At 33.5% G+C, this 16,073-nt stretch overlaps 3 long non-coding RNA genes across 3 annotated transcripts; 2 read left to right on the top strand and 1 right to left on the bottom strand.

Moving 5' to 3' along the window:
* Nucleotides 1-471: 471 nt before the first annotated feature.
* On the top strand, nt 472-1,835 carry LOC134228917 (uncharacterized). The gene is made up of 2 exons (XR_009984104.1): nt 472-1,353; nt 1,508-1,835. It is a non-coding gene; the product is annotated as an uncharacterized LOC134228917 (long non-coding RNA).
* Nucleotides 1,836-7,857: 6,022 nt separating this feature from the next.
* LOC134228916 (uncharacterized) lies at nt 7,858-11,305 on the bottom strand. The gene is made up of 3 exons (XR_009984103.1): nt 11,244-11,305; nt 9,193-9,268; nt 7,858-7,977 (listed from the first exon to the last, which is right to left on the bottom strand). It is a non-coding gene; the product is annotated as an uncharacterized LOC134228916 (long non-coding RNA).
* Nucleotides 11,306-14,804: 3,499 nt separating this feature from the next.
* LOC134228915 (uncharacterized) lies at nt 14,805-16,036 on the top strand. Its single transcript, XR_009984102.1, has 3 exons — nt 14,805-15,041; nt 15,743-15,832; nt 15,924-16,036. It is a non-coding gene; the product is annotated as an uncharacterized LOC134228915 (long non-coding RNA).
* Nucleotides 16,037-16,073: the final 37 nt, after the last annotated feature.

Raw genomic sequence — 16,073 nt, 5'->3', positions numbered from 1 at the left:
GTTAGCAAATTCCATTCACTTTACTTCCCAAGGAAGGAGGGATGTTGATGTTGGCCCAACGTTGGCCCATTGTTTGTAATGCACTCTTAGAGAAAAAGTCTTTTAAAGTTGGTAGTAGTATGTTGGCCCAACGTTGGCCCGATGTTTGTAATACACCCTTAAAGAAAGTGTCTTTTAAAGTTGGTAGTAGTATGTTGGCCCAACGTTGGCCCGATGTTTGTAATACACACTTAAAGAAAGTGTCTTTTAAAGTTGGTAGTAGCATGTTGGCCCAACGTTGGCCCGATATTTGTAATACACCCTTAAAGAAAGTGTCTTTTAAAGTTGGTAGTAATATGTTGGACCAACGTTGGCCCGATATTTGTAATACACCCTTAAAGAAAGTGTCTTTTAAAGTTGGTAGTAGTATGTTGGACCAACGTTGGCCCGATATTTGTAATACACCCTTAAAGAAAGTGTCTTTAATTTTAAAGTTGGTAGTAGTATGTTGGCCCAACGTTGGCCCGATGTTTGTTATACACCCATAAAGAATGCGTCTTATCAAGTTGATAGTAGTATGTTGGCCTAACGTTGGCCAAATGTTTGTAATACATCCTTAATAAAGTGTCTTATCAAATTGGTAGTAGTATGTTGGCCCAACGTTGGCCCAATGTTTGTTATACACCCTTAAAGAAAGTGTCTTATCAAATGGGTAGTAGTATATTGGCCCATTGTTTGTAATACACCCTCAAAAAATGTCTTATCAATATCAATTTGGTAGTACATTGTAGTATGTTGGCCCGATGTTAGCACGAGTGTTCTTTTGGTTAGGTGTTTCAAAGATGGGATATTTATATTGGGCCAACGCTGGCCCAATTATTATACTGCCAACTAAAGATGGTGTCAATTTTAGCTGCTGAGCTGACATTCTATGTCCCTGCTTTTAATTGGATGACTGTTTTTGTTTAGATCTGATATATTCAACATTTTAAATTTAAACTTAAGTGATCACAGCACCAAAGAGTGTTTTATTATATTTTTTGAATTGTGCACATGCATGATTATTTATTTGAAATAAAACCCTTGAAATTATGAATTTTTTCATGAGCGTTGTATTCATGAGAATTTAGAGAAGACTGAATACGTTCTCAGGAACAGGATGTGAATGAAGCCTACATATACATAAATCAAAATGACACAGCTTTATAATTAAATTGAAACAAAAGTTAGGCGTTCGCTATCACGTGACCAAACTGTGGAGTGAGCTGTCAGGTTCAATTGCTCAGAGGTGGTGATAATGCAGGGCAAGCAAGAAGAAGTGAAATTTAAATTTTTGGATTATACACTTGCTATACAGCTGCATTTAGAAGCGATGTAAGTATATTTATTCTTATTTATTCAGGTTAACTGTTAAAATTGATTCGGAATTCATTCTTGTCATGTTTTTGCACACAAGCACTGTAAGTTAAGGTTAAATAACATCTTTTAAGTTGTTTCTATCTATCTAATTCTTAACTGTCTATTACAGACACGATTGTAACAAAGAAATTCAGTCAGAGACTGCAAGGAAAACAAATGTTGTGGCGGTACATATATATTACAATGAAATCAAGACCATGCAGAAAGAAGTGTATAAAGTATGAGTCCGTATGACAAAGATCAACATGAAGAAAACGGGAGGCGAGAAGGGACGGAAAAAGAGCGGGAATACAACAAAAGGACAATAATAAAGGAAGTGAGCCCTGATTAAGAACTTTTAATTGATAATTTTTCATAATTTACCTCTATTGTCTATTTTAAAATTTATTTTGTAAATTATGATTGAATTGATGTATATAAAATATTATCACAGTGAATCATTAGTAATGTTTTCATTGAACATGTCCATGTATGCATTATGAATGCAGATTGAATTGTGTATAAATTATTTTAAACAGTCATAAAATAGGTTTATGTAAAGAATCACTTAACCAATTGCGAATGGTTCTATGTAATAACTACGTTGGCCCAACAATTTGCCATCTGACATTGTAAAAAAGGGTCAACATTGGGCCAACCTAACCAACCAGTTGTTAAGGTTGGCTGTTAGTTGGCATACACTAAAAACTACATTGGCCCAACAATATGCCATCTGACATTTCAACATAGGGCCAACGTTGGGCCAACCTAACCAAACAGTTGTTAAGGTTGGCTGTTAGTTGGCATACACTAATAACTACGTTGGCCCAACAATATGCCATCTGACATTTCAACAAAGGGCCAACGTTGGGCCAACCTAACCAACCAGTTATTAAGGTTGGCTGTTAGTTGTCATACAGTTTTACCTACGTTGGCCCAACAATATGCCAACATGTTGGACCAACGTTGGGCCGATGAGCAAAATTACCGTGGGCCAACGTAAGGTTTCCAACAGTGGGCCAACGTTGGAAAAAAATTGGGCCAATGTTGGCCCAACTATGTCTTGCTATCTGGGCGTATCATCATTGAGTTTGTTTTCATATGCAAATCCTTTTAAATTTTGATTTGAAAATAAAATGAAAAATAATGATGAATGATCATTTTGAAAAATACGCATAATTTTTTTTTCGTATCACGGGAGTCGAATTTATATCCTGGCGTTACCGATTTTCGATAGTGTAAAAGTTGGGTCGAAAAATTAATCTAAGCACCTGTGTTTTTCTCATCTCAATTATGTATGCATTATTAGTCAACAATACATAAATATGTTCTGACATTTATTGTTTTTGAAATCAAGAATTTTAGTAATTTTTCAACTTTCTTTGGATCCGCCATAATCCGACTTGTTTTGAATGACGTCACCTATTTTCGATAGCAAGTATGGCGCACAGTTATCGTCATAAAAACATCGAATTATGTTATTTTGTGCGAGTTTTTGTTTTCTTTTATTTGTTTTTTGTCATTTTTAATGGTATTGGATTTTTTTGGTCCTGTTTTCAACTATAATCTTAACAACAAATAAAATGTAATTAATTTCAACATTTGTTTTAAAATTTTTTGGTTGAAATTTTATAAAAATGAAATTTCAAGCCAGGAGCCATTGTCTGCTTGGAAAGCATTATCCACAGCCTTTGGCCTATACTAATTCTTGTAATTTCCCCTTTTGATGGAAAATATCTACAAAGAAACGAACAGTAAATCAACAGAAACCAAACTTTAAAAATTAAAAGATGACGAAATTTAAAATAAAATACCCGTAACAGGCTTCCATACTTTATTTTTTAAGCGGAAGTTTGTCCAAAGTGAGGCTTTTCTATTCTTAGGCCATAACACAGAGCTTTTTAACAGACGATAGCATTAAAACATCAAGTGTTGTTTTCAGGCTTAGGAGATAGGGTTTTAGAGTGAATTTTTTGGCATTATGAGAAAATGGCGTGATTTGAATAGATAAAAAGAAAAATAAAATCTTACCTCTCTAAATGGCATAATTTTCGATCTTTTTGGCTTTATTATACACTTTTAACATCTGATGATAATTTTAGGATAAGAGTTCCAAAAAAACTAGAGGTACTGTGAGCGATGAGCTCACTAAATGATACCCCCCGCCTCCCATATGGTTATAACTGGTGAAAAAGTCCATGTTTTCCTGTGGCCGGGAAATCTAAAATATGAGTCGGATCAAAAAGTAAAATAGGAGGTGCACAATGGCAATATGTCATAAAGATTCTGTGAAAGTTGCATCAAATTTCATTCAGTGGTATGAGAGGAGTTGCGGATAAGAGATGGATACCCCAAAGCGTTACAGACGGACGGACGGACAGACGGAAGGAGCGTTCGGACAGACGGACGGACGGACAGACGTACAGACGGACGGAATTAACGATTACTATATACCCTTCCGCTTTTCAAGCGGGGGGTATAATTAGGAAAGGTTTTCTGATTTATTGTGAAAAACATTAGCCTATCGAAATTAGGATACTATCGAAAATGGGTAACGTCACAATATTCGGAGTTTATAGAACACGTTTCATATCCTGTTCTGACAAAGCAAGTTGGAATGCTAGCTGGAAAACTTTATTTAGTAAAATTAGAAGATTGAAGCATCCTCAGTTAGTGAAGATTCATGTTTGTTCAAATCATGACCAGGGCGGGGCCACAATGGCTGATATAAAAGTTTTGCATAGGAATACCTAGGTAAAATCTTTTAAAGTCTTTTTCTCAAGATCAGCAAGTTTGTTCATATCATGACCCCTGGGGTTAAGGTGGGGCCATGATGGGCAATCAAATCTTTACATGAAAATATGTATGGCGAAATTATATACATGTATGTATGCTTTATCGATATACTAGTAGTGACATTCTCAAGTAATAAAAGATACAACCCCCTCCCCCAACAAGCAAACTTTTTAGTATTTAGCTGATTTGCGTTTCCTAATTAGCCCATGTGCTCAGGTGAGCGATGTGGCCCTTGGGCCTCTTGTATAAAATATCATACAGTAGTGTCAGTATCTGTCTTCTGGCAAACCTTTTTACAATGAATTCCTACAGTATCTCTTAGAATTCTTAGAATTGTCAATATGAATATTGAATAACAAAAACACTAACAACAGTATAAACTAGAGGTACTGTGAGCAATGAGCTCACTAAATGATTTCCCCCGCCTCCCATATAGAGAAAATGGCAGTGTCCATGTTTTGCTCTGGAAAATCCAAAATATGTGTCGGATCAAAACGTAAAATACGAGGTGCACAATGGCAATATGTAATAAAGATTCTGTGAAAGTTTCATCAAATTTCATTCAGTGGTATGAGAGGAGTTGCGGATAAGAGATGGGTACCCCAAATCGTAACAGACGGACGGACAGACGAACACACATTTGGTTATATATTGGGTACATCAAGTCCAAGTCCTATTGGATACTGCTTATTGGATACAAAAAAAGTGTACACACGAGAGAGCATTATTTGGGTAGTTACTGTTCAAATCTTATTGGATATTAATCCTCGTGTCCGTATTTTATTGGGTTTTTTCTTATTGTTTTTTATTCATTTCAAATTTATTATATATTTAATATTTGCTGGTAAATTAAGACAAGACTGAAAACCTTTGGTTTTGAACCCATATATTTGTCAATTTCTGTGATATAGCTCTTTTATTGTAACACCTAACTAATTTGTTCTTAGCAATAAGGATATACACCTGTATATTTCAAAATAACTAATATTAAAATATATGAATACCTTAGTGCAAAAAACTGAATTGTGAAAACACAACTCAACACATCTCAGACTCTGTTCAACCTTTCTTGAATAACAAAATTAAGTATTTAAGGAGAAACCTTTTTGAGTCATGACCAATTAATAATAAGCAAATGCCCATTACATGTTGGACAGATTGAAGGTATCCAACAGGCATTGGACAGGTGTCCAATACCTGTTGGGTTGTATTTTGACGAAGGGATTAAACTACCCAAGAATAATTGAACATGTGTACATTGTACAATTCTATTTGGGTTTCTTGAATCTCCTCATCAAAATACAACCCAACAGGTAATGGACACCTGTCAAACTCCTCTTGGATATCTAAATCCCACCCAACAGGTAATGGACACTTGTCCAATTCTTCTTGGGTTTCTTGAATTGTTTCATCAGAATACCACCCAACAGGTAATGGTCATCTGTCCAACTCCTCTTGGGTATCTACATCCCACCCAACAGGCAATGGACACTTATATAATTATTGGGTTTCTTGAATCTCCTCATAAAATACAACCCAACAGGTGATGGACATCCGTCCAACTCCTCTTGGATATCTACATCCCACCCAACAGGCAATGGACACTTGTCTAATTATTGGGTTTCTTGAATTGCATCATCAAAATACAACCCAACAGGTAATGGACACCTGTCCAACTCCTCTTGGATATCTACATCTCACCCAACAGGTAATAGACACTTGTCCAGTTCTTCTTGGGTTTCTTGAATTGTTTCATCAGAATACCACCCAACAGGTAATGGCCATCTGTCCAACTCCTCTTGGGTATCTACATCCCACCCAACAGGCAATGGACACTTATATAATTATTGGGTTTCTTGAATCTCCTCATAAAATACAACTCAACAGGTAATAGACACCTGTCCAACTCCTCTTGGATATCTAAATCCCACCCAACAGGTAATGGACACTTGTCCAATTCTTCTTGGGTTTCTTGAATTGTTTCATCAGAATACCACCCAACAGGTAATGGCCATCTGTCCAACTCCTCTTGGGTATCTACATCCCACCCAACAGGCAATGGACACTTATATAATTCTTGGGTTTCTTGAATCTCCTCATAAAATACAACCCAGCAGGTAATGGACACCTGTCCAACTCCTCTTGGATATCTACATCCCACCCAACAGGTAATGGACACTTGTCCAATTCTTCTTGGGTTTCTTGAATTGTTTCATCAGAATACCACCCAACAGGTAATGGACATCTGTCCAACTCCTCTTAGATATCTACATCCCACCCAACAGGCAATGGACACTTGTCTAATTATTGGGTTTCTTGAATTGCATCATTAAAATACAACCCAACAGGTAATGGACACCTGTCTAACTCCTCTTGGACATCTACATCCCACCCAACAGGTAATGGACACTTGTCCAATTGTTCTTGGGTTTCTTGAATTGTTTCATCAGAATACCACCCAACAGGTGATGGACATCCGTCCAACTCTTCTTGGATATCTACATTCCACCCAACAGGCAATGGACACTTGTCTAATTCTTGGGTTTTTTGAGAATCCCCTCCTCAGAATACTACCCAACATGTAATGGACACCTGTCCCATTTCTCTTGGATATCTTCATCCCTTCAATAGTATATAAACTAAAAGGTATTGGACATTCTTCTTGGGTTACTCAAATTTTTTTTTCATAAGAAAGAAAACCCAATAGGTGTTGGACATTGGTTCAACTCTTCTTGGATATTACATCCCAACATTAGAGTAAAACCTAACAGGTGATGTTTACCTGTCCAATTCTTCTTGGGTTACCTTATGCCCTTCATTAAAATTGTCAAATTTGTCTTGAATATTTATACTCTTGCATTAGATTGCAAACCCAATAAGTATGACATTTACCTTCCCTAGTTGAATTCAAATTTATCTGCATAAGCATACATAAGTCCAAAACATATTTAATACTTTAATTCTAACATTCCACATCTCATTCAGTGTACACTTTACAAATGATAGGAAATATATAAGCATTTTGTGCCTAAACTATTTGGCTTTTAAAGAATTTTATAACCATGTTTGCAAAATTTAAATTTAAATATTGGAACTTGGAGCAAGTCATTACAGGTAGAGCAAGATGCTGAAAACCATATTGATAAATAGATCACACCCTTGATAAAATATTTGCCTTCAGTTGCTAAGATTGTGTTGAATTATATGGAAAATTTCTATAATCCTGTTTATTACAGATACATGTACAATGCATATTTTCGATGCGATAATAAAAATACTTCTGAGATGAAAAAAATGGATTAAATAGTCACCGATGTTAAAAGGTATTTCATGATCTCATTAATCTGGTTTGGAAATCACAAACTTAGTTTTGAAGCCGATAAAACAGTGTCGCACCAGAAAACTCAGTTACAAGTACAATGAATGAATTCGTTTTATCAAAACTTTAAAATAATTGATGCACTGTCTCCAAATCTTTTCGACAAATTGGGATAAAGATATTAAATCAAATCATCACTGTTATAAGTCTTAGAGCTAGAGAAAAGTCATTACATGCCCAAATTTTACATGTAAGACTTTGATCCTATATTTCAATAAATGTCAAAATGGTTTTATTTTTGTTTCTGTTCAATACTTTCTTCTTCAGGGTCTCACATGGCCTATACTGTATGATACATCCACTGACCCTGCTCTTTTATATTGCCATATGTTTATCCAGTAGCAGTGGTTATGCTCAGGCAATCTTTGAAATATTCCTCATTTCATGCATCTCCTTCAGTTCTGCCTCTGTCCATTTTATTCATTCTGCAATTAGATAAAGGCATTTCTTTGCCGTATAAAACATGTTTTTCTTGACTAGAGCAAGATCACCCTTTATGTTGATCAAACCCAACCAAGAAGTAGAAGTATATTTCTTATTCAGAAATATGTATTGATAAATAAAATGGAAGAAAAACTTAATTCTATCAACTCTTTTTTCTTCTTCTATGTCTAACTGCATCTTCATCCTACCCCCCATCCGCCATAATTTTATCAAAATGGAATCATCATTCAACACACAAAACGATGTTGCATATTAATTAGACAGTATGTTAGTTTCTGATTGTTAAGAAGGAGATTTTAAAAAGATTTTACACCTATTCCTTGCAAATTTTAGACTTCTAATGTAACACTATCAGTACATTAGGGGTACATAATCTTCAAAAACATCTCTACACTTAATGATAAAACTTTCACATAAGTATTGTTTTTAGCCCAATGGTTCTGCTAAAGAGGATTTAAAATTTACCCTAACCTTACTAACTGCTTTGATATTATATTGACAGGGACAGAGACACACTTGACACTCAATCCCCCCTTCCTGGGGTATGCTTTGCACAAAATTTAATTAAAATTGACTATGCTGGATAGAAGTTGAAAATATGAAAAATTACAGTCAAACAGATTATGAATAACTTTCAGCACATCAGACATGAAGTAGTGATCCTTAAACAAAATACACCTACAAGATGAAGCTATTTTATTCCTTTGAAGTGATGTCTAGTATTGTTTCTTTTCCTGTATGCCACCTCTATCAGAACAAAATGTTATACATGTATTAACATAACCTATGACCGTATAGTACCCCAGTATTTAATTTACAATTAATCAAGTTCTGGAACCAACCCTCAGATGCCCTAAAAACAAATGATTCTAAACTGGCAAAGGTAAAGGGCATCTGAAGAATGTAAAATAAAATAATAGTACAAACAAGCAAACAGCTAGTGTGCATGAAAATGTTGGCAAACACTAGAAAAAATACTAAGGTACTTCCTCAAACTTAACATGAATACTAAAGAGGTTTTATGTAGCTGCATTGCACATACCAAAAGCTTTCCTGCAGTTAAAGGTTGGTTGCCTAGTAGTCATGTAGTATGTACAAGTTTTTCATTTTATCTCTTCTAATTTAAGAAGCGAAAATGTCTCTAAAAATCTTGTGGTTGGCATGAAGTATTCCTGTTCATTTTACTGATTACTTACAATTGTCCTATTTCTGAGGGTCATCTTCTGATGGGTGTGTTCTCTGCAATGTTCACAACTGAAGTTCCTGTTTGACCTGTTACATATTGAAAATCCTCAATGAACATAATTAATATGGTTTTAATTTCCATTGCAATTATTGATTACTTTTATTAAAAAAAATCTAAACCAATTTATTGTAACATAATACTTAGGAAAATATTTATGTAATATCAATGGAAAAAAGGAATCATTATCTCCAGTTAGCTTTTTGTGCTATTAAATCATAGTCATCGCTGTGCAATAAAGGAAATCAAGTACTAATCCACAATTTGGTGGCAATAAAGTTACTATCCCCGAGTAAAAAGTGACAAGCCCAAATATAGAGGCAAAAATTAAAAAGTAACATTGAAAAAAAAAACATCATGAAAAAAGTCAGGGTATTAACTACAGATGATTCTTTTTAAAATTAAAGTTTAATTTAATTTCGCTAGTAAAATTTAATCATACATAAATTAATGACTTAAAAAATGAAAAAAAGATTTTACATATTCCTTTTCTGGTCATTCACTAGTTCGTCTAATTAAAACGAAGCAAAAATCATTTTGTTTTCATCTTGAATCATTTAAAGCCATATATGGCGTATATACAATGAAAATTATTAGACTAAAATTATAAGAACTTATTATTTGTATCATTACATTATATAAACATGATAAAGATAGAAATTTTCGTAAATTACAAAATCTAAGTCAATTGCGTTATAAAAATATAAATTTAATTTGGATTCTCGGAATTTTCTCCGAATTGGAAGAAAATACAAAAGGTTTAAATAACACATTACAGAGAAGATAAAATCGTATTATTAGATAAAACGAGGTGTTCTCCGTGCTCCGAATTGTATGAAATGCTTTAATTTAAATGTATTAACTATATTTCTTTACTTAATTTTGTATTTTTTAAAAATATATTTTTGATCAGTTAAAAAAACGCTACATAATTGCATGACACTTATCATTGAGCTGATTGAGTGAATGTATATAATTTAATAATGAGATATCTGTGAGGCATATATGTACAAGCAAATATTGCTATATTTAACAAAGGAAAGGGGGAATTCAAATTAGGAAATAAAAGATCGTTTTTAAGTAAATCAGTCTTGTACCTACTACCTAGTCCTTGTCTTGTAGTACTGCAAAATGGATGCAGTTGTGGAGATTTATGGATAATATGAGCATGCTGTCTGGAATATTTCCATATTAGGGAATTTATTAGCAAAAAAGAGTGAAAATACCGGTGGTGCTTTTCATGTATTACATGTGTATTTTAAAATTCCTAATAGCCTAAGGGGATTCCTCAGTGCAGAAAACCACTAGCCCCATCCTCAAAAATGGAAGCCCCGGGTGTAGCGCGATGCTAATTACACACCCATCATGTGAAATAGTTATAGTAGCCCTATATCAATTTCAGTATTATTTTAAATTAATTAAAACAAATGAAAAAAACAATAATTTAAAAAAAAATCAAAATAAAGCTGACACTCAGTCAAAATCAAAGACAAAAAGAAGCACTGTTTTGACTGAAAGTTTATCAGTAATACAATGAATCTCTTAAGTTACATATCAGATGAGATAAACTTACATACAATTATTTAGTTGTTGTCAATTATGCCATTTATCATCATCTCAGCTCACTTTGCAATTGTAATACTGTCTACATGAACCGATAATTTACAGCTGATTTATGAACACACGATTGTTAAAATTTTCATTTCCCTTTCCAATATACATTGTCAGAACATACTTAGTTGGTTATGATATAAAATTAAATAATAAACACTTTCGATTTATTAAAGTTTATCTAACAATATACGATCGTTTATTAATATGTCTCGCCCTCAAGAGAGTTAAAAAGACAGAGAAAATTCAAAATACAAACAAGTGCATCTTAGGATTAATTGTTCCGATATATCTATTTTAATTTTGTGCACAATTGTTTTCAAAATTACATTAAAATCTATTTTCCTTAAACAAGAACCCAGCAATGGATAAATATTAATCGAATAAACTTACCTTTTCTCTTGTCAATCAGAAAATCTTGTTGACATCAAGTGTTTCTTAGTCGCCATATTTTTTTCCATGAAAACAAACGTTGTTATGATCAGGATCAACAGAAGTTGATTTTCGGAACTCTCGAGAATTTAGAGTTCCGAATGTAAAACTAAAACAACAAAACACGGTGCGTCCGTGAAAGCAACTTTTTTGGACACTTTTTTGGACAAATCGTCGTGTCCAAGTTTTGTTGGGTACTAACCTGCAAATACCCAATTAGGGTGTTTTAAGCATATTCAGCGACACTTCCGAGTGGGTATACCCAAAAGCAAAAAGTACCCAATAAGTACAATCTTGGCATGAAAAATACCCAATAAATGCACTCTCGTAAACACGGACGGACGGACGGACGGACGGACGGACAAACCCAAATTAATATCCCCCACTTTTCAAGCGGGGGACAAAAAAAAATGCAGATGGAGGCGAATCATTTTTTCTGAGAATAATCTTTTGCTGTAGTTTTAATTAATATTTTGATTTGGAAGCTCTCTCCACAGTTTTTATTGCCGGAAAATACGCAGATTCAAGCATTAAATGAAAGTATATAATGCAGTCCGAAGAGAAAAGTTACAACAAACAAGAAATAACCCCATCTTCGCTAGCCAAGGGTCATTAGCGTTTGAGATCTTTCTACCCCCAAAGAAGGACTTTAGAGTGTGGTGCAAAGATTTGTTGTTGTTGTTGTTGTTTGTTCGTTTTTTTTTTGTTTTTTTTTTTGCTTGTCAACTGTCATTCAAGGATAGCCCCCCTTTATTATAAATATATGTAGTTACGGACTTCAATTGTCGTGTTGTGATTCATTGCATGAGTGCTGGACCAACCTTTTCAAAATTGCTGGATCCGCCCCTGAATTTCTTTTACGGTTTCAACTATACTGAAAGGAAAAAGAAACGCATAGTAAACTTTTGAATAAAATTAAAACTATTCTTTCGAATATGTTTTCCAGATTTATTATCAAACATTTTAATTCATATTTAATCAACAATTTAACAAAATCTTGTGAGACTTTGACTGAAACTTCATGAGTTATTGATATCGACACCCCCCCCCCCAACCCCCCCCCCCCCCCCCAAATATCATCTTCTCCCTTGCGCAAAAAGTACCAACTATGATTATCCTGATCCTCAAATATTTGAATAAACATTTCTGTATTATATAATTCATATCTTTACAGGCGCAGATCCTGTTTTTCGGGGGTGGGGGTGGGGGGTTCGATCCACCCCAACAAAAACGATCCAGTCCATATTCTTTTTTTCACGTGCGCAGATCCTTTGATCCGCGCACAGATCGCTAAACAAGTATAGCGATTTATGTGAGCGTATCAAAGGATCTGATTTTAATTCCTAAATTAACTTATTCTAAAATAAATTTAATAGACTTCACTTAGTCGTACAAAGAAAAGCAAAAATGATAAAAGTACAACTTGCCAAGTGAATTTTCAAGTATCAACAAATTGTGTAATGCATGAACCCAATAAAATAATTCTATATGAACTTTTTTAAGAGTGTAAGGGGTTTTTTTTCTTTCAAAAATTTTCTCTTGGGAAAAAACAATATCTGCTACTGGTTTCTTGTAATATATTTACAGTCGTTTGTATTGCTGCCTCTGATATGTTTGAATTTTAAAAGTCCGACATGATGCTATTATCCGATCGCGAGGTCTGCAAAATGGATGTTGATAGACAATTTCGCGGGATTTGGACCCGGACTACAATTAGCTTACATGTACATATATAGACTTATATAGTAAAACGTGTGTTTTGTTTTCTTTGTAACTTTTTTAAAAAGATTCATTTCCAAAACATTTTTAACACATGACGGAGCAATGTGTCAGATAAATATTCACATAAAATGGGGTGTTCAATGTGGAAATCCCTGGTTATTAATAAACTTCTGACGTCATGAAAACCGAATAGCTCTCGCTTCCTTAAAATATCAAAACAAACCCAATGACCTCTCATTTCAATGCATATTTCTATGCATAATTTATGCTTGAAATGCACCTTGATGCATATCATTGTAAACTTTTGACATTAAACTTTTATTCCATACCCAGTGTGTCACAAACATGTGAGCCATGTTTTTATTTTTTATCATTGAAAAGGAGACACATGCGGATTTCCTTTATGTGCTTTTCTTTTTCAGCCTTTTGACCTTATGCTGGAAAATTGTGACCCTGATCCTATGAAAGTACACAAAAATAATGATGACGTAGAAAAACTTGCGCGCCATCTAGCGTTAATTCAGGTAATATATGTTTTTTTGCACGCCATCTAGCGACAATTCAGTGAATAATCGTTGGTTTTGCATTGGTGATCGTTGGTTTCGCATCGGAGTCTGTTGATTTTGCAAATGAGTTTAAAATTTTGTTTTTAAGGTTGTCTGTTTTGTATTTCATCAGCTGTTCATGTCAACATGAATGAATTCACTAAGTTTTAACTGAACTAAATCCAGTCCACTTTAATTGGGGGAAAATGGAAATGTAGTTTGTATGTTTTAGTTTTTTTGAGCCAGAGTGATATTAATTGTACCCCCCCCTTTCTTTCTTGAGATGTTGCAACTTTTTGTTTTTAAAGCCAAACCTAGATCTAATTTACTAAACACCTCAACAACCACCTCCTTCTTCTTGTCGAATGGAGCAACCTATTTCTGGTGTTGTTTTCTTTTCATTTTTAAAGCAAAAAGTGAGATCGTATTTTACCCCCCCCCCCACCTTTTACTTGAGAGAGAACATACAGTGTATAGTCTATAGTTATCAATTCATCATATATTTCACTTGTCCTATAATATATAAGCATTACTTAATACAATAATAGCCTATCTCAATTTTACTCAAAATGCACTTATTATCTACTGCTAAAGAGCAAGTAATTGAATATCAAACATATATTGTTTACATGTTGTTTATATTAAAGAAACTTGGACTGAAGCATCTTTTAATTTAAAAAGCTACCACATTACTTATATGACAGTATAATTCATTAAGTGACAATTATATTTTCCACATTTTTTCTTAATTATTATCATTTTACAGCATTCTTTTTAAAAAAAAAAAAATCACATTTGATGTCTCTAAGGGCCTGTACATGTTATGGGCATTGGAATAAAAATGCTCAGAAAGAAAATATGGATAAAAATGTACGTCTTGAAAAAATTTTATTAATGATTTTTTTTTAAATTATATAATTATTATCCTTAAACATGTTAAAAGATATAGAATTAAACTAGAATATAAAAATCATGCAAACTTGTGTTTATTAGATTTTTTTAATCAGGTCATTATATCCTAAAGCAGGACATTATACCCCTGTCGTTTTTATTATGTCCAATAAAAAGTTTATATATTTCATTGTGCATTTTGCTACGATTCTCAATGAAGATAACAATATTTTGAATTATTATTTCCGATAAAAATGATGTTGTGTATGCACCAAAATTGACAAAAAACTATTTATTATAATCAGTCAGGACATTGTACTATAAGGGCATTATACACTTCCGGTGTAAACAGCTTACTCAGTAGGCTTGCTAACGCAAAGGGACGTAACTCGAGTTTCTCTATTTTTATGTGTCTCTGACGTCATGCACATTTTTGACATCGAGGGTGGTTGTCTTTTACGGCTTATTTCTAAATTAATATGAACGAAGTGTTCCGAATAACTATGGAACTATTTTAAGAAATGTTCCCGCCACATGCCTTTAGCTAGAAAGACCGTAAAGCACATGTTACAAGGAAAAAACCAGAGGGAGAAAGTGAACGGTAAGTGTGTTTAAACTCTCATAATGTGAAGGCACCCATCTAACTATAATATTTTAAACATTTAATGCTTCTTGTTGCTATTTATAATAAAAAACAGATAGTAAACGCAAGACAATATCTGTATTTTAACGAAAAATTAAGTGGACTGTTTATGGCCTCGTTTTCGTTCAGCAATGGCGGCTCCCATTGCAAGCATCATTTTCGCAATTATTTCAGCCTTAATTAACTTCCAAAATATTTCTTATCTGTGTAAATTGAAGTATATCTGAACTTGTTTTTCATGCTATTAAAACTGTAATAGTATAGAGTGGCTTAAATGAATATTACATGGTTTTACAAAAATGACAACAGAGAAAATTCGAAATCATGTTATACTGCATTATGCAGTCATATGTTAAATTCATGAGCCGTCAGACGATGAGTAAATTAAATGATGCGTGATTAATGGTAGGTGTTTTAAGTTGTTATATAATAATTAATAACTGCATTTACACTTGATCACTTAAAGAAAGAGCAATTGACCATTTTAATTTCACTAAAGCAGAACTCATATACATGTATTCATATAATATATATATAATGTATGTATGTATCACTATGTATATATAATTATAATGATTAAATTTTTTAACTCATTAAAGTCATTAAATCAGTTATTTTAAAGGTTTATATAGCTTATGATGTCTTGTGCTTTATTTCAGACATACTAGTAGGTACTTGGAAAAGATTTTTCATGGAACCCAAATGGTACTACAGACAACATTAATACTGTTCCCTGTTAATTTTGGAAGGTAACAATTTTTTTAAGTCTTGCTGAGTCTTTCCTGTGTATTAATTAACTTATAATAGCATCTAAATAAAAAAAAATATTTTTATTTTCAGACACTGAGCAAAACAACCAAGTAAATGTCAGAAAAGCCTGTCGACCAGACCAGCGGATCATAATAATTAATTTGTTAATTAAGAAATAAAAGTTTTTTGTTGAAAAATTCTCATTGCATCTTGTTATTTTATCATTTGACTTGAGTTTTG

The sequence above is a fragment of the Saccostrea cucullata genome, unplaced genomic scaffold (genome assembly GCF_032062105.1).
Source record: "Saccostrea cucullata isolate Sc308-1 unplaced genomic scaffold, CSIRO_AGI_Scuc_v1 ctg5271, whole genome shotgun sequence".
In the NCBI taxonomy this organism is placed as follows: domain Eukaryota; kingdom Metazoa; phylum Mollusca; class Bivalvia; order Ostreida; family Ostreidae; genus Saccostrea; species Saccostrea cuccullata.
Note: the sequence above shows the minus strand (reverse complement) of the source record. Positions and strands in the feature narration are given on the sequence as shown.